Consider the following 25,410-nt stretch of genomic DNA (forward strand, 5'->3'; position numbering starts at 1 on the left):
ATTCCTTTATCCCTTTGTAAGCAATCATTAAGAATTTCCTTGCTTAGCTCAGCATCCGGGTTTGCCCAGATGCTGAGCCAAGCCAAAACTGGTTTAATTTTGACCAAATCAGCAATGTATGGGATACCAAGTTCAGAATGTGCAATTTCAGCTGGTATCGCGTGTGGGATCTTCAGGATCCTACGAATGAATTTATCTTCTTCCATTTGTAGCTGTTTAACATCCCTGAAGCCCCACACCTCTGCTCCATATACCGCTTTAGCTATACTTATTGAATTATATAAGGTCATAACTTGCTCGGGGGACCAGCAGCCTAATCTTTGTGCAAAATTCATGATTGCACCTCATGACGAAACTAGTTTGGAGCAGCGTTCCTCCAACAACTTATCAAATTGAATTTTGCAGTCGAACAGTAGGCCTAGATACGGGAAGGTAGTTACTATATCCATATTATTCATCACAAAAGAGCCGCTCCTAGTGTGATAACCCAAACGAGTTACAAGAACGTCGTAAGTGTGGGCATCTCACAAAAAGATACGGACTGGTCTCATACACCACCTGGTGTCATGCTTCATCATTGACCAGTCCTCGCCCTCCAAAACCTTCGTTTGATGGAGGGCGGGCATACACTTGACGACAAGGATGCACTTCTAAGTGATGGAGTGGGGGCCCGTGACTATGTGAGTGAAGTTAAAAATCATTATAGTAATCAGTAGCAATTCTTTAATGTGAAATTAAAACTATATGATATTAAAATACAAGTGTGACGGTGATTGGGACGGTTATTGTTCCCAACCGTCTAGTGAATGGTCTAGTGGATGGTCGACATGTTTCTGCCTGAATGGCCCCGAAGGGTCCGTGGCATTCATCAGGACCTAAATAAGAAGAATAAAGGGCTCCGTTCTTACCAAATATGGTAATGTGTAACCACTGCGGGAGTGTGGCATAAGTCACACTTCACCGTCTTAGAGCTGCTTCCAATAGTGAAGCCTGAAATAGAGATTATGGAAAACAATGTAACTCGCTGGGTCATTTGTACCTGTAAAGGAAAAAAAGGGGGGGAGAAAACAATGCATGCATTGGGTGTCGTGCGTGACACAAGTGTGTACGTGACTTGGTGGCACTCTATTTGTGTACACTAGTGCGGAAATGTGGTGGCAGACGATGCTGCTACCAGGCTTACCCTAATAGTTTGGACAACTTGCCCCATGAGGGAAGGGGCGGGGGAGAAACCACAGTTGTGTTTCCTCTGTAAGAGAAAACATGACAGAACAGTTCCTTAGTAAAAGCGTTTAGTTGAAAAAGAATATCACAAAACGAACTATGTCGTTATCTTAACCAATCTCATAAGATGAGTCAGCATTGTTCCACCTTTTCACATACCCATACTATCTTGCATACTCCATCATCATTCACTTCAGACACACTCTTACTGTAACTCGTGATCAATGCGTCCCGCAACCTATACGTCCGCTCCCGGTCCTCCCGAATGTGATAATGTCAGGGAGCAGGCGGAGTATATAAAGGTTACTTCCGGGTGCTTAATTGAGGAGGACGGAACAATTAGCGAGAATTGACAGCACGTGAGGGATTCCCGGTGTCCCCGGCTACTGCTACCTGGAGCAAAGATGTCGGTTAGAGGCGTGTGAAAGTCTCGAAGAGACGAGCTTAATTCGTTGAGAGGAGGCTGGGTTTTAATAGCCAATGGTTGGTGCTGAGAGACCTGTGCAAACGATAGTGCGCTGAACAATGGGGAGTGAGGAGGGTTACTGTCATTGGATGGACCGTCTACGAGATTCTAAAACCCGCTCTGATAGGTAGAACTACGGCGGGGGGTGTGGTCGAATATCGAATACGATGGAGCCGTGGCTATGTCGTTGGCATGGAAACCCACATGTAGTAAGTGCTCGTGCGGTGGTGGCGCGATCCTCCGGATGTTGGACTCGGAGTGGAGGTAACTCTGTGCTGGGTGTGTGGTATATTAATAAAGACAACGATTGTGAGGGTCTCATGCTGGACACGTGAGATGGAGATTCTACACCATGCGGTTGAGCGATGCATACAATTTATGAAGGGTCATAAGAGGAAGGCAAATCTCTTGGGTCCCTGGATGCTTGTACGATCAAAAACCGGAGCGATCTCCTGTGCAATGAACTTCTATGGTATTAGAGGAACGCTCCCATACATTCAACAGTCACGAAGCGCTGTGATGAATAAAACCTTTTTAAATGGCATCTCAATAGTTTCAGAATAGACGGTCATTCATCATTAAGTTAAGCCAGAGTGTGTGCGTCCCACACATATTGATGCTCAAACCAGGTACACTAAACGAGCACCTAACGTATTAGGTGTGGGAGGAGGGACTAAAGTATGGTGTATGAGCCCAGACCATGATGTAGCGTGAGTATGTATGAAAACACGTATACATCGTTGTAGAACGATGGTGTATTCTAAGATCATTGATCCTTCTATCGTGTCAGCTGTAGCCAGGGGATATCATCATTGAGACCCTTCTCATGGGTACGGAGGCGGTAAACCCATCGTTGCTCTCTAAAATGAAGGTTTTTTGTGAGGTCAGACTTCTCTTTTCTCATGACCTCAAGTATAGTCCAACTGAGGTCTGTTTCTTTGTGGTTTGCTTCGGAGAAATGGCGAGTCAACTTAGTATTGGTTTTTTTGCACTCGTTGATACGAGTTCTTATCTTCCTAGTCGTCATACCTACATATTGGAGCATGCAGGGACAAGTTAGGTGTTCTTAGTGAGGTTACATGAGTTGCACGTACCACAGGCAAAATGACCCACTACACGTGGTTGGTCCCAGAGTCTAGGTTGTTCAGTGTCCTCCATTGTTTTCTACGACTTCCAGTAGCTTATTTTTATATGAAAGTTACCACCCAAAAGCCCTCAGACAGAACCTTCCGGTAGGCCAGTTTCTACGGATAAGAAGAAATTGTTCTGAAAAAGAAACCTATAAAGAACAAGCGAAACATCTCGAGAACAAACTCATCGCACGTAACTACCCTAGAAAGATGGTAAAGAGGGCCAATAAAAGAGCAAGCAATAACCCCAGAGAAGCCCTATTGGAAGACACCGAGCAAGTAAAAATGAATAGACAAGTATGTGTCACTACATTCACACCAGCATCAAACTCTATTCAGAAAATCATCAGAAAAAGATGGCAAATACTGAACAGCGCAGGGAAACAATGGGAAGCACCCCTTTTTGCATTTAAACGCAACAGAAACCTAAGGGACGAGCTGGTACATGCCCAGATGACCACAATGGAGGACACTGAACAACCTAGACTCTGGGACCAACCACGTGTAGTGGGTCATTTTGCCTGTGGTACGTGCAACTCATCTAACCTCACTAAGAACACCAAAGAGGTAGACATAGGCACTGGAAAACCCTGGAAACTCAAAACATTCAGTAACTGTAACACGGAGAATGTTGTCTATCTCCTAACTTGTCCCTGCATGCTCCAATATGTAGGTATGACGACTAGGAAGATAAGAACTCGTATCAACGAGCATCGAAGTACTATCAGGTGCAAAAAAACCAATACTAAGTTGACTCGCCATTTCTCCGAAGCAAACCACAAAGAAACAGACCTCAGTTGGACTATACTTGAGGTCATGAGAAAAGAGAAGTCTGACCTCACAAAAAACCTTCATTTTAGAGAGCAACGATGGGTTTACTGCCTCCGTACCCATGAGAAGGGTCTCAATGATGATATCCCCTGGCTACAGCTGACACGATAGAAGGATCAATGAACTTAGAATACACCATCGTTCTACAACGATGTATACGTGTTTTCATACATACTCACGCTACATCATGGTCTGGGCTCATACACCATACTTTAGTCCCTCCTCCCACACCTAATACGTTAGGTGCTCGTTTAGTGTACCTGGTTTGAGCATCAATATGTGTGGGACGCACACACTCTGGCTTAACTTAATGATGAATGACCGTCTATTCTGAAACTATTGAGATGCCATTTAAAAAGGTTTTATTCATCACAGCGCTTCGTGACTGTTGAATGTATGGGAGCGTTCCTCTAATACCATAGAAGTTCATTGCACAGGAGATCGCTCCGGTTTTTGATCGTACAAGCATCCAGGGACCCAAGAGATTTGCCTTCCTCTTATGACCCTCCATAAATTGTATGCATCGCTCAACCGCATGGTGTAGAATCTCCATCTCACGTGTCCAGCATGAGACACTCACAATCGTTGTCTTTATTAATATACCACACACCCAGCACAGAGTTACCTCCACTCCGAGTCCAACATCCGGAGGATCGCGCCACCACCGCACGAGCACTTACTACATGTGGGTTTCCATGCCAACGACATAGCCACGGCTCCATCGTATTCGATATTCGACCACACCCCCCGCCGTAGTTCTACCTATCAGAGCGGGTTTTAGAATCTCGTAGACGGTCCATCCAATGACAGTAACCCTCCTCACTCCCCATTGTTCAGCGCACTATCGTTTGCACAGGTCTCTCGGCACCAACCATTGGCTATTAAAACCCAGCCTCCTCTCAACGAATTAAGCTCGTCTCTTCGAGACTTTCACACGCCTCTAACCGACATCTTTGCTCCAGGTAGCAGTAGCCGGGGACACCGGGAATCGCTCACGTGCTGTCAATTCTCGCTAATTTTTCCGTCCTCCTCAATTAAGCACCCGGAAGTAACCTTTATATACTCCGCCTGCTCCCTGACATTTTCACATTCGGGAGGACCAGGAGCGGACGTATAGGTTGCGGGACGCATTGATCACGAGTTACAGTAAGAGTGTGTCTGAAGTGAATGATGATGGAGTATGCAAGATAGTATGGGTATGTGAAAAGGTGGAACAATGCTGACTCATCTTATGAGATTGGTTAAGATAACGACATAGTTCGTTTTGTGATATTCTTTTTCAACTAAACACTTTTACTAAGGAACTGTTCTGTCATGTTTTCTCTTACAGAGGAAACACAACTGTGGTTTCTCCCCCGCCCCTTCCCCCATGGGGCAAGTTGTCCAAACTATTAGGGTAAGCCTGGTAGCAGCATCGTCTGCCACCACATTTCCGCACTAGTGTACACAAATAGAGTGCCACCAAGTCACGTACACACTTGTGTCACGCACGACACCCAATGCATGCATTGTTTTCTCCCCCCCTTTTTTTCCTTTACAGGTACAAATGACCCAGCAAGTTACATTGTTTTCCATAATCTCTATTTCAGGCTTCACTATTGGAAGCAGCTCTAAGACGGTGAAGTGTGACTTATGCCACACTCCCGCAGTGGTTACACATTACCATATTTGGTAAGAACGGAGCCCTTTATTCTTCTTATTTAGGTCCTGATGAATGCCACGGACCCTTCGGGGCCATCCAGGCAGAAACATGTCGACCATCCACTAGACCATTCACTAGACGGTTGGGAACAATAACCGTCCCAATCACCGTCACACTTGTATTTTAATATCATATAGTTTTCATTTCACATTAAAGAATTGCTACTGATTACTATAATGATTTTTAACTTCACTCACATAGTCACGGGCCCCCACTCCATCACTTAGAAGTGCATCCTTGTCGTCAAGTGTATGCCCGCCCTCCATCAAACGAAGGTTTTGGAGGGCGAGGACTGGTCAATGATGAAGCATGACACCAGGTGGTGTGTGAGACCAGTCCGTATCTTTTTGTGAAATGCCCACACTTACGACGTTCTTGTAACTCGTTTGGGTTATCACACTAGGAGCGGCTCTTTTGTGATGAATATTTAGTATTGGAGGCTGCTGCTCCTAGAACCCCATGCCTCTAGTTCCCCCCTCTACACATCCAGTGGAGTTCTCTTGTGATTAGTTACTATATCCATGACATGGGTCCCAATATTGAACATCGGTTTTTTCGTCGGTTTTTTGCCTGCGATTAACGCAAAGGATTTAGTCAGATTTACAGACAGATCCAATTTTTCCATAAAATCCACAAATCCATTAATCAATATTTGAAGACTTCGCGGTGTCCTAGCAAGGAGAACCGCGTCATCCGCATATAGGAGGACTGGTATTTGGCGCTTTCCTACCCTAGGACAATCGGCTGCCTTGGCTATGAGGGTTGACTCCAGGTCGTTTATATATAGTGAGAATAGGAAGGGGGCAAGAATGCATTCCTGCCTTACTCCACTGGAACATGGGAAGGAATCAGTTTGCCCCCCCTCCATACTATAGCGAACCCTCGCTGTAGTGTTCCAGTGTAGCTCTCTCAGAATGTTTATCAAACCCTGATCAATCCCCAAGGAAGTCATCATTTCCCAAAGCTTGCTTCTATTCACATTGTCAAAGGCCGCTGCTAAGTCCATAAATCCCATGTAAATGGTCCCATTACTTGCACTAGTATATTTAGCGACCAGTAAATATAAATTTAAACATTGATCACTGGTCGATTTTCCCGCTCTAAAGCCATACTGGGTATCAACTATTGTACGCTGCTCTTCTGTCCAGGCCATTAAACGATTTAAAACCACCCGCCCCAGTATTTTAGCCGAAACATCAATCAATGATATAGGTCTGTAGCATTGGGGGTTGTCCTTGTTTCCTTTTTTAAAAATAGGAACTATTAAGGCAGTAGACCATGACCTCGGGAGTCCTGTTTTAATAGCTGCGTTTAGCACTCTCATTCGCCCACAAATCGACATTACTTTTATATAGATCTGGGGGAGTGCCATCAGGCCCAGGTGCTTTGTTTGGTGTTAATCCAATAATTGCTTGCGTGATCTCAATGAGTGTAAAATCCTGCGCCCCATTCCTATTACCAACCCATTCCCCTTCTTGTTTACAAACCTTGGGATGATTGTAAAGTTTCTCAAAATGAGCTACCCATTGCTGTGGGAGGATATTTGTGCTGAGGACCGGTGTGTTACAATCGTAGAAAGAGGGCCTATTTATAATCTTCCAGAATTCAGTGAAATCTCTGTTTTCACCAGCCTCTCTTAAATCAGCCCATAATTCAGCTTTTAAGGTAGTTTTCCTTTCTTTAATCTTAGTTCTATAGATTTTCCTGTACTTTGCCACCTCCACTATATCCCTCGGGTTAGCCTTGAGACTTGACTTTAAACTTCTTAGTGCTCGTGCACAGTTTACGTCGAACCATCTTGGGTGAGTCACTGGTTTTCTGGAACCTTTTGTCAACAATAGTTTTTCAGCGCATTTAGTTAACTCCCTGAAAGCGACGACTAGGTCAACTCCCTCTATTTGAAGATCTAAGCACTCCTCAAGCCACTTTTTCCCCTTTTGCACCAGTGCGGTATAAAATTCAGGGGCATTAATTTTTGTCCATTTTAAACGTCTACCCTGATCGGTAGGTTGTAAAATGGTATCCAGCTGTTTATTCATTTTAATATAATCCTTATACGGTATTTCTATTACCAGGGGGTTATGATCACTAAAGGCACTCCATTTAGTGTTTACCTTCCCAATCCGGTGTTTAGCAAAGGTGGATATAAAGATGTAGTCTATAATAGACGAACATCCCCTTCCTTTAAAAGTCGGTATCAGGGTGCCCTCAGGTTCTGGAATTACCAGATCAATAGTGTGTGCTAGTGAGTGACTCCCTAGTATTTTTGTTATTAGTATACCCTCAGCTGTGTGCTCCAAATGTGGGCCCTTTTTAAGTGGGCAAAGATCCCATTGGGTAGTTACCGGTATCAACCGTGAGCAAAGATGACAATTTAGATCCCCCATTAAAAGGACGAATAAGTTTTCTCCGCCTTTTCTTAGATCAGATTCCTGTTTTAGTCTAAGATCTAGTTCCTCCAGCACGGCAGTAGTGCCACTTCCTGGGCCAGGGTTGTAGAGGTTAAATAGCTGTACCCTCAACCCCTGTCCCTGGAAGGTTACTGCTTGCAAGTTGTCTGAGGACCAAGGTGACACAGTCCATTTCCCCTTTAAGTTGACATCAGCATATATTATTAGGCCTCCCTTTGCTCTACCAGCCCTACTCTCCTGAGCTGGTACAAAGAAGGACTTATACCCCTCTAAATGATGATTATCGGGCTAAACAACCCATGTCTCATGTAAAGCTATTATATGGGAGTCCCTTAGTTGATTCCTCCACTCTATATTGCTTATTTTTCCAGCTAGGCCTGCGATGTTCCAAGATGTTATTTTCACCCTTGCCCCCTGTGTCCCGGACAGCCTTGGACCATGAGTATCTAATTCATGTACCTCCCTCCTTCCTAGTGGTGGGTCTTGCCTCTCCCCAATCTGGCTTTGCGGGCCAATTTCTGGGTGATTCGATGTATGCCTTCCCTCTGAGGATAATTCATTTGTTTTCGTAGATGCCCTTATTTTCTTCCCTACCGAGCCTACCTCTGAATTCGTTAGTCAATCATTTTCATCCAACGATTGAAGGGGACTAAATCTGTTCTCCCACTGCGGACCGTTCAGATTTAATAGTGATGGAGAACTGTATTCATATTTCCTTCTCCAGTCTCCATCTGTTCCTCCTCCCTTCCTGCCTAAATTGTGACCCTGAGGGAACATAAGGCCATGTCTGGGGTAAAAATAGGCCAGAGGCATAGTTCGAATAGTACTGGTTGCATTTTTGTTATAGTTTCCCAGTATATACTCCACCAGTTTTGGGTTCCTGAAATTTGCAATAATGCAATCCCCTTCGATGTCCTTTCCTCTGTTTCCCAACCATGGTACTCTTCTTACATGGATGATTTCTCCCCTTTCCCTCCCTTGGAGAGGTCTGTGTATATTTAACCAGTATATAATCTTGTTTTTTAACTCTAGGTGTGTCTCCCTTTGACCCTCCCTGAGTTCAGGAACCCCGGCAAAAATCACAACATAGGGACTTACTTCGGGGGGTAGATTCACTCCAGGAGGGGGAGGGTGGGTTTTTCCCTTACTATCAGGGACTTTCTGCCATACATCCACCTGCTCGTGGGACACAACCTGCCCTAGCTTTATCTGTAATCTCCTCGACTGATCTTTATTTATAGGGTGACAATCTTTCGTATTTTCAGGGCGGCATCTATCCTGTGATTGATCTACACTTATGGGTGGATCATGAACCTGTGCAGTAATGCATAGCTCATTTCTGGTGCCAATGTTTTCCATAGGTAGTGGCCTTAAGGGGGGAATTACAGTTGAGGTTAAATTTCCAATAGGGTTAGAGTTGCTTTCCTTCAGCTTCGCCTGTTTATGAAGCTCATTAGTAATTTTATCTAATTTACTAAAGAGTGGTTTTATTTGGGCAGTAATGAAGGTTTCTAGATGTTTTGCAAATTGGCTATAACTGGTTGTAACCATCCTGGTGGACTTAATGGAGTTGATGTATCTACTTCTATGAGCTCATCCTCAATAGGTGAATCGGCCTCTATTAGCTGCTGGCCACAAGGTAAATTCCCAATTGAAGTGTCCGGGCTATTATTCAGCAGGCTATCACAAAGGTTTACTTGTGGGACTTGCCTGGCACTACTGTGTGTTTGTAAATGGGAATTTTGCGTAGGGGTCATTGATAGGCGTCTCTGGGTGCGTTCAATTTCCCCGTTTACTGCCCCAATGACCTTGCGTAGCATTAAATCTATGGCCGTTGGGGGTGCAGAGTGCCCAACAAGAGTATCTATGTTAGGTTGGCTATTTGTCATAATCAACGGGGTGCTTGCTTTACGCTTAGTTGATCTAGTTTTTGGTTTGGTATCCATGGTGCTCTTTCTATTGACAACCCACTTTTCCCCCACTATGATCGTAACTGAGTGGCCAAATATTTATCAAGATTAGTTACTCCGCAATTATCTACTCAGAGTATCAATGCGCCTCATGTATATCCGTTACAGTGTTACTCAATATACTTCATAACCACCACAATAACCAACCCATGAATACAGCGTAGGCCAAACACCACTACCACTTTAACAATTTTGCCACAGAGCACTGAGCACCTAAATGCGAGGCTACTCCAGTACCCAAATTTTGCTACAGTAGCGAATGATAGTGGCCCAGCCCGGCCTCCTTGTGCCTCTGAGGGCCACAGAGGGCCCGCCCTTTGCCCGGGCTTCTCCCGGCGCGTCCCGCGCACGTCCTCGCGGGGCGAGGGACCGGGCCGCCGTTTATGCGCCTCCCGGCGCGTGGTGACCTCACTCCCTGGCACCCATGCACAGGGAATCCTGGGGCTTGTGGTTTCCTGGCTCCGTTGAGCGAAGTCCGGTCAGTCCTTCTACCCTCTCGGCTATCAGGCAGGTACAATGGCGTAGGGACTGCAGCGTCAGCGGGATACCAGCGGTAGAGAGCTGGGAGAGAACAGGGGGCTCAGCACCGGGCCGCCGTTTATGCGCCTCCCGGCGCGTGGTGACCTCACTCCCTGGCGCCCACGCACAGGGAATCCTGGGGCTTGTGGTTTCCTGGCTCCGTTGAGCGAAGTCCGGTCAGTCCTTCTCCCCCCTCGGCTATCAGGAAGGTACAATGGCGTAAGGACTGCAGCGTCAGCGGGATACCAGCGGTAGAGAGCTGGGAGAGAACAGGGGGCTCAGCACCGGGCCGCCGTTTATGCGCCTCCCGGCGCGTGGTGACCTCACTCCCTGGCGCCCACGCACAGGGAATCCTGGGGCTTGTGGTTTCCTGGCTCCGTTGAGCGAAGTCCGGTCAGTCCTTCTCCCCCCTCGGCTATCAGGCAGGTACAATGGCGTAGGGACTGCAGCGTCAGCGGGATACCAGCGGTAGAGAGCTGGAAGAGAACAGGGGGCTCAGCACCGGGCCGCCGTTTATGCGCCTCCCGGCGCGTGGTGACCTCACTCCCTGGCGCCCACGCACAGGGAATCCTGGGGCTTGTGGTTTCCTGGCTCCAGCGGTAGAGAGCTGGAAGAGAACCAGAGAGCTGGAAACATTGATATTTTAACCATACCACGAAAAAGATGGTAACCCATGCTCAATAGGGAAGGGGTGACTTTGGGAGCCTCTTCCCCTTTGTGGATATGAACAAAAAGGTTTGTTTAAGAGGAGAGGATAGTCCACAAGCCCAACACCTCCACTTAAACAACCACAGAAAAATGTGCTTTTGTTTTTAAGGAAAATGGGCTGCATTAAAAAATATATATTTGCTTTTTTAAAAAGCAAAAGAGCAATCATAGACATTGTGGTCTGCTCACCAGAAGGCCATAATGTCAGCGATGACCTCCAATCATAGAGCATCGCAATTTGCAACCTATCTCATCGATATTCATGAGATAAGTCAGATGCCGACCCACTATGATTCAGACTTTTAAGAACTGACCTGTTAGTACATAGGTTGGCTCTAAAAAATCTTTATCTATTGCAATACTACTGGTGCCCCAAATTGCTTTCAAAAGCGACTTCAAACAAGAGCATGCAATGAAAAGATAAATATTTACTGTATATGATAAATCCTAACATGTAATTAAAAATAACATATTAGATCTCTATTACATACTGAAAGCACCTGATTTCTGAATTGTATGTTGAAATAAAGTGAAACCTTAGTATTGATTGATAAGAAGCCGGGGGACTTGCATAACATTTTATCCAGGTGGAAGGATAGTAACGTTTGTTTAATTTATTCAAAAGAGTGAATATGTAATTGACCAATATATTTATTTTACAAAATTAAAAAGCCGGTTGGCCCGTTTACAAAGGTGGCTTAAAATGTAACCATTGCTCATGGTGAACCCATATCAAGAAAGCAGGGTGAGTAGCGAGTATTAGAGAGATCTTTCCAGCTCTGCAATTGCTCATATCCACCGTGGCAGTAGTTGTACTCTGTCATAAGCATTTCAATAATACTACACATGATCTTAGCCAAAAGGCCTAGAAGCGTCATGCATACAGATGCAAGGAGTTCGGGGGAGAAAAAAATCTCAGTTATAATTGCAGAGCTCCATTAAATAATATATAGAAATACAATCATGTATCAACCAATTTATTGATTTGGTAGATTATGCAATGGAAATAAGTTCAAAAGGAGTTCCTATAGCCAATAGGCAAAGGTCCCAGTGTTTGATCACACCCTTTAGAATGAAGTCTTCTTGACTATTCGTTCTCTTTGAAGAATTTACCACGTTTATTTGGTATTCTTAGTTTGTTTTCTTGGTTCTAAAAAATATTATCTTCAAATTGCACAAGCCCCTCAAGAAACGGTTCAGAAAAAATATGCCATACAATTCTGGACAGTGTTTTAATGTTTATCCGTTAAAGCTTAGGTTTACAGCCAGTCGGGTCTTTCTTGGGTGAAAGTCATAAAGCGAAACTGGCAGAGATGCAGTGGGCAAAATATCAGCAGTTCTTTATTTCTGACTGAAGTGGGCGTAATTGTGAGCTTGATGGGGCAGAAGAACTGCTCATTTACAGGAGTTCACATATGTTGCCATGCTCTAAATGTCCCCCAGAGATCTTTCCTCTTAAGAACCATATAAAAACATTTAAGAAGTTTAAAAAATACTGGGGACTGGATAAAAATTCACTTTCTATAACCCCCAGAATTAAGCTCCACATGGTGCCCTTGGCTCCACTTTGACATGGAAGTTAGTTAGAGGTGCTTATGGAGCCCTGCAGTCTCAATTATGTGGATCGGAAAGCAATCTTAAATATTTAAGAATGTAAGGTGACCTTTGCTTTAAATCTCAAGCCTAAATAGTTAAACTCGTTCACTCTCTTGAGTTCTTTTTCTCGTATTCTGACAACTTTCTCGGTCCTTTACTTTACTGCCTGCATGGTTGAATGCGTTAGAACATTAAACCAACACGTATTAGCTTTGCCAGTACTTGTTTAGTAATGGTGGTGGTTCACACTGTCTTAACACAACACTTGCAAAAAGAAAACATACATTCCACACTTTTCAGGGGGCTGGTTTTGTTTTTGCACTGCGCAGTTTCGTTTCCCAGCTGTTGCCATGTTGAATGGAAAAAAACAGCTGGCCTTTCTCAAGGTCTAGTGGTGTGTCCAGTGTATACACAACTATGCAGGTACTAGTAAATAAGAGAAGACTTGTTTCAGTTCATCCTAAGGTGTGCATTTAACGATGCCCTCTTCAACACAACATACTCAATTCTTTTCTCAAGCCACAGGGGCTCACAGGAAAATAACCAGCTCTGTTTATGCCATTAACTTCTCGCTTGCCTATACATTCCTTTCGAACAGCATAGTTGTGTCAGGGCCCTAGGCCCACATTGTTACAATAATGGACACAGGCACACCATGGTAGGGTACTGTAACTGGCATCGAGCACGTGCACCCGGGCCCTTTTATTAACAGGCTCACATCACTCGTGATGCCTGTGATGGATGGGTGTGGGTGCATGTGTGCCCACTCCCCCAAGGAAGTGGTTAACAAACTCAGTGTCTGCTGAGACACTAGAACATGTCCAGCAGGACACAACAAGCATCACTATCCTATGCCTGGTACCTATACGAAACTCTACTGCGAGGCGAAAAACAAAAAAAGAACAAGCGCACAACACGTATTTCCATCCCGTCGAAATTTGTATGTTATTTTTCTCAGGTGCTTCAAATGTATGTTGTGTGTTTGTAAAAACTAATCATGTCCAAAGTTTTTCCCCAAATAATAGCTTTCACACATTCAACCTCCAAACGTCTAGAAAAGCTAGACCCATTGGCTTTATCACTGACTGTTTAACTGTAGTTCTTCATTCTAATCTCTAAGAGCACATTCATATGATGCATACTTCTTAACGGGGGTTCTATTTCTCAATGTGTGGATTTAATACAGCATTTGGAATTAGGCTTTCACCACAGTCAGCTGTAGTTTGCCAAAATATTAACACAGCTGTGGCACACCTCAAGATTTCTAAGCTGTAACAGTGGCTTTTTTAATTAACGTGCTTGTCAAGCCTTCACTTTCTTTTCAAATAGGCCACACTGAATGGGTTTTTTGAAGGGCCTCAGATGTAAAATGTCAGCCTTTTAGTGGAAGTGCTAATTTTACCCTCCAAATGAGAACTTTGATTTTTAAGATGGCGGGAATAATCTGAAGGAGTCTGTGACAGAAAGAACATTGCGTTCTCCATTAAAGAAAATGTCAGATTATTTTTCCGTTGTACCAAATGGTTACTTTTATATACTTTGCTTCTGTAGGTAAACATCTGCTGTGACAGATCATTTCTTTAAAGAAAAACAATGCTTGCTTTCTACTAAATATTAACCTGTTTACTTGTGTCTAGTTGTGTAGTTAGATGTGAGTAATAAACATGTAACAGTCTTCAGATTGCATTTACTTTAATTTTACTGTTTTCCGAACACTGCCCATGCATAAAGGAGGCATCGCATATGCTTATGCCCTTTTGGACTCGAAAAAAGTAGGGAGTGTCAAATATTCTTCAGAATTATAAACTTAAGCATTCCAAGCAAATGAATGAAGGTGGCTATCAAATGGAAATAAACTATGTACATGCCTAAGCATAAATGAATCCTTAGATTATTTACATGTATACCTCCCTACTTTGAATGTGAATCAGGCCAAATTTGAAAAAAACACCCACTATATATAGATATTGTAAAATATCATGTTGTTGGTGTGTGTGTATATATATATACATTCACTGAAAAAATCAAAGGCTACAGGGCTTTTAGTGAGTGTTTTTAAAAGGTTTATGAATGTTAAATATATATACCAAAGTGTATTGGTGAATCAGTGTGTGTATGAGTGCCTGTCCCGATGATTCAGTGGGTGTGTGACTGACTGTATAAGTGAGGGATTAGGTGTTTCAGTAAATGTATGGGTGAGTGACTAGGTTGTGTGAATGTCTATATCAGTCTCTCAGTTGGTGTCTAAGTGGCTGTATGGGTGTGTGGGTGGGTACACAAGTTTCTGTAAGGGTGAGTGATTGGTTGTCTGAGTACCTGTATGAGTGGGTGAGTGAGGGTGTGTGTGACTGCATGTATGGATGAGTGAGTGGGTGAATCAGTGGCTCAATTGGTTATTGAGTTGAGTATGTTTGTGAAGGGCTGATGGGTGAGTGAGTGTGTGTATGGCTATGTCTGTGATTGAGTGCATGTGTCAATGGTATATGGGTGAGTAACTAGGTATGTGAAAGGCAATATAGGTGAGTGATGGAGTATGTGAGTGACTGTATTGGTGAGTGAGTGAATGTGAGAGTGGCTGTATAGGTGAGTGTGTGCTTGTGTCAGTGACTGTATAGATGAGTGAGTATATATTAGTATCTGTATGAGTAAGTGAGTGAGTGTGTGTGTAACTGTATGGATGAGTAAGTGGCTGTGCGATTGACTGTGTGGGTCATTAGGTGTGTGACTACCTTTATGGGTGACTGACTGTGTGTGAGTGACTGTATGAATGTATATGTCAGTGGCTATATTAGTGAGTAAGTGGGTGTGTGAGTGCCGGTATTGGTGAGTGAGTGGATGTGTGTGTTGATCTATGAATCAGTGACTAGCTGTGTAAGTATTCATACGGGTGTGTGAATGGATATGAGAATAGTACTGTGAAAGTTGGAGTGGGTGTATGGAAGGTTTTATGGGGTGTGAGTGGGTGCGTCAGGGATTCTGTTAATGATGTTATCAGTGATGTCATTTGAGATGTCAACAGTGATGCCACTGATCATGTCATGATTGATGTAATATGTAAGATCACAAGCAGTTCATCACGTGGGCGCGAGTTATAGTTATCTCAGCTAACTATAGCCGCTGAATTTCCCTGGTTTTGTATGAGAGAAATGTCAGCCTAACTATAACTTCCCTGTAACATTTATTTTTTTCAGGGAATTTCTAAGGTTTTTTTAAATTATATTATCTATCTATAACAGCCCTGTAACCTTTGGTATTTTCTGTGAATTTCTGTGGTTTTTTAGTAGCAATGGTGTTTGCAGAGGAGTGGGAAAAGGGGGCAGGAGTCCCACTGTGTAGGACTTACAGAAAGTACCAGAAGGGCCTCTTAGTCCCCAAGATCTCTTAGCTTTCAAGAGAACTTAATTTCCCAACCAGGAGTGTCCTGGGGGGCATGTTTGCAGAGTGGTGGAGAAATCACTTCCTTGATGATTGCACAGGTAGTGCCTGTGTGATTCTATGAGTGCAATTGCCAAGGACACATTGTGAATACCGGGTGTTTCTGACAAAGTTTAAAACACATATTGACATATTTTACTAAACGTTTCAGTGTGGCTATTTAGTAAGATACTAACTTAACTTCCCCCTCTGTATTCATTTGTCATTAGTTGAAATAACACCATCAAACATGCATTTTCCATCTTTACAGCAACACCAGAGGTCGCAATGACAACAGTAGTCACGAATACAAATGACAAAAGTGTAAACCAGATATATAAACATATTTTACACAAATTTTGAGTCTAGTTGTTTAGTAACATAATGGTTTAGCTTTATTTTACCAACACGTTTGACAAAAAGATCAATTGAACAAACATCTGAACTCACAAATAGAACATAACTACCAAACGCCCATCAAAATACCCATTGTTACCCAAACTCATGGGGAATCAAAAAATACTGCAAAACTAGTGTAATGCGCAATCTGTGACAAGACCCTCTCTAGAGAAATAAACAAAAAATATTCATGTGGAATGATGTCCATTTTCTATCATCTTAAAACCTAACATAAAAAAAAATTCCAACTGACAATCAAGAAGAGATAAGCTGGGGGACCATTTGCATCAGTGGCAGCAACAACAATTTCTGGCCAGAAAGTCCCTTCAGAGTTGCAGAGTACTACAGCAAATATGGCTCCAGAGTTTTCAAGAATGGCCACGTATTGCATGGACTGTTGTTGCACCTAAAGGTTAGCAGTGTGTTACAGCTATTCACAATGCTACAAAAAATCATACATGCAAATTTTTTCGCCTTTTTTATATTTTTTGCACATTTCTCAGTGCACAGTTTTCGAATTCCTCCTGTCTCAATTGCCATTTTTATTACCATAAAAAGAACAATTTGTTTTTCAACTTTACGACACCACCAACAAAAAAAAATCAAAAACAAAACAGAAAATCAAGTCACCAGGAAATAAATGAGTGTCATTGGATAATACACTTTTCAACTAAAACAATAGGAAGAACACACCCATTTATCTATTTTGAACATTCTTTAACCCCTTCAGTGCCACGCCCTTTCCCCGCCATGTGCCGGGCGTTACATTAGCGGGCGGGGTTCATGACGAGATAGTCTCGTCATGGGCACAGCGCAACCGTGCTCCATGACGAGACTATCTCGTCATGGGCACTGAAGAGGTTAAGAGGAGTTCATAGTGAGCAAATGTGCACAATGCACAATATGTCACAAGAAATTGTCTAGGGACATAAATACAAAATATTCTTGCAGTACTACATCCATGCTATACCATCTAAAAACATACCAGAGCAATAGTGTTAAAGCAGCAAGAAAGCAAAGCTAAAAAACCCTCAACTTCAATATCAGCCACAACAACACTGAGGCAGAGAGTCCCTTCAGAAGTCTAATCTCAACTTCAAGATTTGGCTCCACAGTTCTCCCGGATGGCATCATACTGCATGGATTGTGGAGTTATGGTGAGTGCTGAAGAACAGTCCATAATGGCCCTTCGCAGTGTTGCAAAGAATCATAAATGTTTCATTTTAATTTTATTTTTGGCCCTTCGTAGTTTTTCTACATTAGCAGGCATTTTATTATCTTACAAAATGGGTTTCTAATACCTATGTGTTGTTTATTTTTTTATCTTCTCATTTATTGTAACACTACTTACATATAACCTGCTGTATGGACAATCAAAGGGTTACACAGCTAACTTTTGCCAGTTATCATTATTTACTTTTTCACTGTTTAAATATAAGTCAACAGTCTCTATTAAAATCTTCTAGTGAGTGCATCAACAATATATACAAACATCCTCTGTTTTTTTAGACCACACTGTTTTAAATTTTGTAATCTCTTCTTCAAAACTATCCGCTGTAATATACGTGTCCTGTTCTGCAACTTCTCCTCTTAACAACAGTTCATTGTCCCTAGAGTCGCGCTCAGGACCAAAGAAATGAAACTGCACATCATCACAAACCTTTTCTACAATTGCCACAGTACCATGCAAAAGTTCTATATTAATTTCTCCTAAGAATAAAGCAGGAGTTTTCACACAGTACAGCCTCCTAACTAAAGTTCATATTGTTAACTGATGTACAGCTAACATTCTGAAATGATGAAAGGTGCTTTGGCACACTTTGTTTGATAAACAACCTAGTGAGTGTCCCTGCAAATTTGGACGCTTTCTAATCTTTCAAGGATCCAAACCTTTTAAAGTACTTAATTTGTGTTTTAAATAAGCCCGGGTGGAGCTGGCGTAGTGCCTGTACGTGGAGTTCCACAGAGTTGGAAAAAAACTCAGTGGAGCTCTGCTCCGCTCCTTCCCCCCTCCCTAATTAATTATAAAAAATGTTTAAAATGGAACTTACCTGCTGTGGCTGCCTCATCCTCTCTATGGCTGCTCTCCTTCCTCGTCCTCGCAGTCCTTGTCTATTGGAAACCCCTAAGTTGTACATCTTGCATGTGCACATGCGCACGCGCAAGACACACAACGTAGGGGATTCCAATAGAAACGGATAGCGAGGACGAGAAAGGAGAGAAGCCATGGTGAGGAGGAGGCAGCCACAGCAGGTAAGTGCCTTTTAAAAAAATTATAATTAATTAGGGAGGGTGGAGGGGCCAGCTAACTCCGCTCCGCCACGGATTATGAGTTGTGCCTAAACTCCACGTTGGCAACAGAGCGCGGAGTAAGCAAAACTCCGTAAACTCCACTGGCGGAGCGGAGTTACCCACCCGGGGTTAGTTTTAAGCTTCGCCTTGGAAAGGTATGTAGAAATGTCCCTAATATATCAATGGGTTGCTGTTGAATACTACAAACACTTCTCCACTTACATTTCTATACAGGCGCATGACTCGGCCTTCCTTGTACCTGTTCTCCAATAACTTGTTCTACATTTGTAGGTGCCATCACCTCTTTTGCTATAGGAGTGCCATTTTTCATTTCATAACATCGTCCTCTGTTATCAATAGCATGAACTAATCTATTATCCTGGACATATCTTTCTTTATTAAATAAAGACTCTGTACTAGAAGTATGTATGCATTCTCCACTAAAAACTGTCTAAAGCTTACTTCTATTCACTTATATTTTTTTCTGGTTTTTCGGCTCCTGCACAATACCATTTTGTCAAGAGTCTTCATTCTATTATAATCAAAATGAAAATCTTCCCACCTTCAAAGCAAAGGCCTTATCAAATACTCTCTCAATTTGTTCTTTCTGTTTCACTACCTCTCTCCTTTTTCTATACTTTTTCGTAGTTCTCAGCAGATTTATAAGAAACATCAAAGGCTCTGAATTCCTTAAACTGCTTCTGTCCCCTGGTTAAGGTAGGTCCATTTTTGTCACATTCTTTCCTGTTCTTGTTATATTGATTTTGTCCACTGTTATTCTTTCTCATAGTCTGAATTTTATTTTCATTATTTTGTAATATTTGGAAATGTCCACATATATTTTTAAGAATTGACTTTGTCCTTTTACCAATAGCGCTTTTTCTTTCACCACTTTTTCTTCATTTTGCCCCATTTGTGTCTCAGTTCTGTAGAGCTTTTGTAGGCATTCTGTCCGTAGTTATTCAGATATTGTTCTGTAATCCAACTACTTTACTACTGGCTGACAGATAATGCAAAAATTGTTTTTATGTTATGTTGCAGTTTTAAATCTACAGATGAACCTAGCTATATAACTATTAGCACTTACTTCAATGTTCCAAACCCAAACCAAACCCAAAACGTAATTTATCGGTTACCGTTTAATATCAGAGCACCCTCTCCTGCAACACAGCTGCACCATATCACAGTTCTAATTCGTACACGGTAAAAGACCACTTTATCTCTTTTGTAGTAAATTTTAAAATAAACCGCAACCAAAGTGTAAAAGTTCATACAGTGTCTCAATACTGTAAATCTGAAAACACAACATAAGAGCTATTTCTGTGCCTCTCTACGACTGTGTCACTGGTAGATTTAGTGTTTCAGTACTTTTCTACTTAGATGGGTCAGATTTATATTTTGAGAAACACTGCTTATAAAAATCTGCACAATAATCTGTATCACAGCATATATTGCAACTAACTAGGTGATCAGATGAATGCATGGGTGTTGCCTGCGTACTTCATTGAGTGCACAATTAGTGCCTGCGCAATCGGTAGAGTGCATGTGTAGTGCCTGGGTGATTGAATAAGTCTAGCTATCACACTTGATATATAGTTACATACGTGGCTCTCAAAGAGCATACATTGCTCTGTTTCTCACAACAATTCTCACTTTTTCAAAGCACAAAACCTTTTCTTAATGGCATACCTACATAATTTCGGAAATATTTCTTATGTCTTTAAAACATATATTCAATATTTATCAAAGAAAAGTTACACGCAAAGCGAAGCTAGCTCAAGAACTCTCAAGAGACATTCTATATTATAAACCCATAGCATGTTTAAAGAAATACACCACCCTCACCATATACATGACATTTTCAACAGGCTTAAAGAACATTGATCATCATGTAAACATATATGTGATTTCATAATGGATATACACCTTCAGGCCATCTTTCCCAAATTATATATAGTTCTCTGCATCTTTAAGTGAACTCAAGCGTCTCATCGTACATATAACTATCTACAACCACAAAAACCATATCTCACTATCTAAGTATATGCAAACCGGTCATATAAGTTAAAAAACACTTTGACAAACACTTCCAAATACATACCTAACAAGTATTACTACTTTGTAATTCATATACAGATGCAGCACATTTTCTTATCTTTTATTTCTGACGACACTACTCCTGTTTAATAACGTGACTAAAACTACCACAACTCTCAGAATGCAAATAATATTGATGTAACTATTCTGCTCATAATGCTTGGACATTTAAAACATTGTCATTTTTAAAGGCATTGCTCATGGTAATTTTCAACAGTACTAATATCTTAAACACAGACCTGCTGACAGATAAAGTTCATCCAATATATTTTTTTCACAACACTGTGATACTCTTTTAATCAAACTTCCACATACATCTTCATTTCTAATGAACATTTTTTTAATAATTAAAAAGTTATATACATACCAGTGAATTGAGTTCAAAGGTTATATTGTTTTCTTACCTCTTTCTGGATAGTTTTGTAACTGTTAAGATATGTAAAAACTAAGCACAAGAATAGTACACCACTCTCACAGAAAGAAACTCTTAAATGACAATGTCTTCAACTTTCCACTCTATGATCATGAGAAAGGTAGCAAATGAAATCATGTATTTCATTTTAGACTACTGCGTCTCAACTTGTGAATGCTTAGCATCTGTTAACTCTTTCCCTCTCTTTCAAAATGAGGGGCCCGATTCACAGAACTAACTTAAGACAAAATCCTAAACTTACTACCATTTTCGTATTCACAGAAGGCACTTACTCATTTTGGTATTCACAGAAGACACTTACTCACTTCGGTATTCACAGAAGTTAGGAGTCCTAACTTTAGGACTCCTAAATGCCTTCTGTGAATACCAAAAGTCTTAAAATTAGGATTTTCTCAGTTTAGGAGTCCTAAAGTTAGGACTCCTAACTTTACTACTACTAAACTGAGAAAAATCCTAATTTTAAGGCTTTCGGTATTCACAGAAGACATTTAGGAGTCCTAAAGTTAGGAGTCCTAACTTTACTACTACTAAATTGAGAAAAATCTTAATTTTAAGGCTTTCGGTATTCACAGAAGGCATTTAGGAGTCCTAAAGTTAGGAGTCCTAACTATACTACTACTAAACTGAGAAAAATCCTAATTTTAAGGCTTTCGGTATTCACAGAAGGCATTTAGGAGTCCTAAAGTTAAGAGTCCTAACCTTACTACTACTAAATTGAGAAATATCATAATTTTAAGACTTTCGGTATTCACAGAAGGCATTTAGGAGTCCTAAAGTTAGGAGTCCTAACTATACTACTAAACTGAGAAAAATCCTAACTTTAAGACTTTTGGTATTCACAGAAGGCACTTAGGAGTCCTAAAGTTAGGACTGCTAACTTCTGTGAATACCGAAATTAGTAAGTGCCTTCTGTGAATACCAAAATGGTAGTAAGTTTAGGATTTTGTCTTAAGTTAGTTCTGTGAATCGGGCCCGAGGTTCCTGTCTCCACGTGTTTGTGATGTTTTCGGGATCATCGCTGAGTAGTTATGAAATAAACGGGAGTCCAAACTGATATTTAGCTTCAGTTTTGTTTAATTTACATACTACACAACAGTTTATTACATATTCCTGAGTTGGGAATTAGAATTTGCCATCACTTAAATTGTGTCATAACTCCTCAACGTTTAAAAAAATGTTCTGTCTCTTTAACACCCCTCCCCCCAATATACACTTAGCTCAGTGCACCTAGCAACCCAGTGCAACCAGTAGGTCATAAGCTCACAGCACATTCTATTAGAAGCATCCTACTTGCAAATGAGATACAGCAGGTGTCGTTTACTTCACAGATGCATAAGCATATCCATGTCTGTATTACATTTCTTTTTTCAAACAATAGCCAATAATAGGACTTTTTGCTAAGGCATCCAACACACTACCTAATTATATTCACTTTCACGCTGACATCATCCAATGAAATATATCTTTTAAAAAACACCCCAATTTAACTGCTTTTCCTTTGGAAAACTACGTCATTCAGCTCCAGCCTTTTCCTGACTGCTATTGCTCCTTAAGTTCAAAATGCTTAGAGTGTGGATTGTGGGCAACAGCTATGTGTATTGGGCTAGAGTGGGTGAAAAAAGAGAGGTATTGACAGGCACTTGGGTTTGCCAAATGTGAAGATTACTTGGTTTGGCCAGAGAGGGTTAAAGTTTCACCAGTTGCTGGCTTTGGTTAAATCCATTGTGGATTGCCGAGCTCCTCACCTCATGATTGTGCACTGTGGTGGCAATGACCTAGGCAAATTGACTGGGGTAGGGTAGAAAATCTTTAAGAAAGAAACCTACGCCAGACTGGTGTCGCTTTTCCCTCACCCTGTCTTGGTGTACTCTAATATATGCCAAATACAGAAATGGAATTGGTCAAATCAATTCTGTCCACAGATTGACAAAGCCAGGAAACATGTTAATAAAACTGTTTCTTCATTCCTCAGAGACCATCACATTGGCTGTATCTATAACAACAATCTACGCTTTGACATGCATGGAATTAAAAAAAATGATGGAGTGCAATTTACAAACGAAGGCAACAGGGTGTTTCCAACTAACCTGAAAGTCTGCATCTGGTCTTATCTGTAGGTGTCATATACACACAATCAATACAAAGGCTCTTGTCAGAGCGGAAAGCAAACGCAGTAATTCAATAGCCACCACAATATTTTGAAAAATTATTATATAATTAATTGTAACCACCATACTAGATAAATCACTATCTAAGTAACTCAATAAAAACGTTTATCAGAATCTCAATATGATACAATAGGGCATATTCACAAGAAACTATCGCCGAGTCAACCGCACTTTATCGCAGCCAAAGTTGCGATAAAAATACCTCCCCATTCACAAGCCGGTGTAAACAGCCCACAGCACCAGTTTACCCGCAATAGCAGCAGCAAAAACATCGCCACAGAGGACCCGAGCAACTATCGCTAATGAGATGCAGAATGGGCGTTCCCGTGCCAAAATCCGCGACAACATCATACCACAACATTCACAATGACCAGCCACATCGGCGATAAAAACACAAAACAGGCGATAAGGCGCAATAGCAACAGGAAATCTACACCTGCTCTGACCTGGTGTAAAGTCGGACGGCAGCCTGCACCACAAAAGGGAAAACAGCCCAGGGCCACACCCGAAGGGCAACAGAAGCCATGGAGCCACTCATCACGCGGCCCGGACACCCAAGAGGGCCACAACACCTACCGACACCACCCCCAGGACCACCCCTCCCTGGCACCCCCCCAACCAAAGACATGCCACATCAGCCACACCCAAACATGCACAAAATTATCCGCCTGACTTTGCACAAACACAACTGGTGACATGCATGTGTCAACACAGAGAAGAGCAGCACACATTCACTTTCGAAGCAACAAATGAAACTTTATTAAAATGAACACTGAAATGAAATGAAATGAAGACACATGGCCGCTCCCCTCGGGACAATCCGTAGGTCCCAGCCTGCAAGACAAAAATCCTGATGAGAAGGTGTGTCCTGCGCACATCGAAGGACAGAGAGAGGGCGAAGGGAAGAGAGGGGGAGAGAGAGAGTAGAAGAGAGGGGAGAGAGAGAAGAAGAGAGGGGGAGAGAATGAAGAAGAGAGGGAGAGAAGAAGAGAGGGGAAGAGAGAGAAGAAGAGAGGGGAGAGAGAGAAGAAGAGAGGGGTAGAGAGAGAGAGAAGAAGATAGGGGGAGAGAGAGAAGAAGAGAGGGGGAGAGAGAGACAGTGCCGTCCCTGCGCACCCAGGCCACACTGCTCACCTGATGCCACTGGTGTGTCTCCAACCACGTGCCGGAATGTATAGCAGTTCACCAGGTCACACATCCGAGTCAGAGCCGCCAGCTGAAACAGAGTCCAGATACATGACTGGCACAGTACACACACCTGCACAAGACAACAGCGCCTGCCTGCCCATGCACACCCAGGCAGAGGCACCCCAACCCTTCCCGCCACCCATCGGAGCATGCCCGCCCAGGCCTCACTGCTCACCTTCTGCCACTGGTGCGTAGACGGAAGGTCCCACCACATGCCGCTGCAAGCCACAAACCTGGGGCCCGCGGACATGGCACCCTCCACACCATGCAGCCAAACTCCGCAGGCCACCAGGTCTCATGTTTGGTGCTGGGTCTCGATTACTCCATGGCAGAGGACATACCAGTGCACCCGGCACCATCACAGGCTACACACCTGCTCAGCCCAATGGGTGCCACTAACTCTGGGATCCCGGAAGCGACGCCAAGTGGTGGTAGGCCTGCACTGCCCGCTGGCTCTGGCTTACACTGCGGTCCAGCAGGGCACACAAAACCTGAGCTGTCTGGACCGCCGGGATGGGGCATCATCGCAGGCTGCACACCCGCTCAGCAGCTTAAGGTGCCACTGACTCAGTGCACCCAAAGTCACTGTCCAGTGGCGGGGTGCCTGTGCCAGCCGCAATGCTCCGGGTGCCACTAAACCTGTGCAACCCCAGTCAGTGCCACGTGGTGGCAGACCCGTGCAGGCCGCAAGGCCTCGGGTGCCACTAACCCTGTGCAACCCCAGTCAGCACCACATGGTGGCAGGCCCGTGCCGGCATCCAGGCCTCTGGTGCCACTAACCCTGTACAACCCCAGTCAGTGCCACATGGTGGCAGGACCGTGCCAGCCGCAAGGCCTCGGGTGCCACTAACCCTGTGCAACC

The sequence above is a fragment of the Triturus cristatus genome, chromosome 11, assembly GCF_964204655.1.
Source record: "Triturus cristatus chromosome 11, aTriCri1.1, whole genome shotgun sequence".
NCBI classification, from domain to species: Eukaryota; Metazoa; Chordata; class Amphibia; order Caudata; family Salamandridae; genus Triturus; species Triturus cristatus.